This window comes from Trichechus manatus, unplaced genomic scaffold (assembly GCF_000243295.1).
Source record: "Trichechus manatus latirostris isolate Lorelei unplaced genomic scaffold, TriManLat1.0 scaffold00140, whole genome shotgun sequence".
Lineage (NCBI taxonomy): Eukaryota > Metazoa > Chordata > Mammalia > Sirenia > Trichechidae > Trichechus > Trichechus manatus.
In genome coordinates this window covers 1,095,716-1,097,801 of record NW_004444076.1, presented here as the reverse complement: position 1 = coordinate 1,097,801, position 2,086 = coordinate 1,095,716, and positions in this window count along the sequence as shown.

Genomic DNA, 2,086 nt, shown 5'->3' with positions numbered 1-2,086 from the left:
AAGATACAAGGGAAAGATTAGTCCAAAGGACTAATGGACCACATCTACCTTGTCCACAAAACTGAGTTCGGTACAACCTGATGGTGCCTGGCTATCACCACTGACTGCTCTGACAGGGTTCACAATAGAGCTGGAGAAAAATTAGAACAAAATTCTAACTCACAAAGACAAGACTTACTGGCCTGTCAGAGACTGGAGAAACCCCAAGAGTATGGCCCCCGGACACCCTTTTAGCTCAGTAATGAGGTCATTCCCAAGGTTCACCCTTCAGCCAAAGATTAGACAGGCCCATAAAACAGGACTAAAGGGGCACGAAAGCCCAGGGACAAGGACTAGAAGGCAGGAGGGGACAGGAAACCTGGTAATAGGGAACCCAAGATCAAGAAGGCAGAGTGTTGACATGTCGTGGGGTTGTTAACCAATGTCATAAAACAATAGGTGAAGTAACTGTTCAATGAGAAACTATTTGTTCTGTAAACCTTCATCTAAAGTTCAGTTAAAAAAATATATTTGTTTACTACTTACCATGTGTTGGGCATTATGCACAGTTCTGAGGATACAGATATGAATAAGTCTCTGGCCCTTAAGGTGGTCACAATTAGTAGGGGAGGCAGATATGTAAAATACAGTTTGAAAAATGTACATGAGAAGTCATTAATTCTAACTTGGGGGACTTAATAATAATAGCTAAACCTTATATTTGTTGTTGTTGATGCGTGCCATTGAGTTTATTCCGACTCATAGTCAACCCCTAGTGACAGAGTAGAACTGCCCCATAGGGTAATCTTTACAGGAGCAGATTGCCACGTCTTTCTCATTGGAGCCACTGTGTGGGTTCGGACTGCCAACCTTTCGGTTGCAGCTGAGTGCTTAACCATTGCATCACCAGGGCTCCTTAAGCCTTATGTAGTGCTTACTATTTGCCAGGAGCAGAACCAATTGTTTTATATTCATTACCTCATTCAATCCCACAGCCCTATGAGGTAGGAACAATGATCATCCCATTTCACAGATGAGGAAGCTGAGGTTCAGACAGGTCAATTAACTTTTCACAGTATCACAGCTAAGTGGTGAGTCACAGTAGAATCCCAGATCTGCCTTTGCAGTCCAAACTCTTTCTTAGCCACTGTGCTGTGCTGTGCTGCATCCCATGCCAAGGAAGACTTCCCAGAAAAGGTGACAAGAGCTGGGTTTCAAAACACAATAGGAAGTTTGCCAGGTATACAGAGGAAGAAGGGCATTCCAGGCAGAGGGAACAGCACAGGTAAAAGCACATTGGCTAAAAAAGCATTCTGTGCAGAGAGAAACTAGAAGAAGTTTGTGATTAGTAGCGGGGTGGGGTAGGTTGTTGGGGTAAGCAAGGGCTGGATTACGATATCCATACTGCACTCAGGTGACAAAAAAGTAGGTAAATTATTTATTTTAATTAATTACTTTGTTTATACCTCATTTGTCCAAAAGCTTTTGCCGCAAAGTGGAGACTGTCGCCACCTTTATCGTGCCACCAAAAACCAAACCCACTGCCATAGACTCGATTCTGACTCATAGCCGACCCCATAGGGTTTCCTAGGCTGTAAATCTCTACAGAAGCACAAAATATACAGGTTTTAGAATGAGAAAACTTTGAGCGTGGAAGGCATTTAAGAGATTATGAACTCATTCTATGCAAGAGGAAATCAAGGTTGAATGCATTTAAATGTTTTAAGCAAAGTTAGAAAGCAGTTTAATCAACTGAGCTAACAATACTTGATGTTTTACATGAATTACCAAGTTAAAGTGAACATTATATGAGAATAACAGGAGTATCTTCAGATGCATTTATAGAAATTGGTGAATTGAGAAGAGGGAGAGATGCAGTTGATAATTCCAGGAAATAGGAGTGAAGCCCTTCACTGAAGCTGTCGGATGCTGGGGACACTTGGGGACACTTGTGGCAACTCTCTTTGAGAGTGGTATTGGGAGTATAGGTGGGTGTCTTGGCTTGAAGCTGGGAGTCAGGCTTTCCCGGAAGGTAGAGCTAGGAGCATCTTCCTACTTCTATGTATTAATTTTCATGGCTAGTCTAAGTGGGGGCCTGGTGCAAATG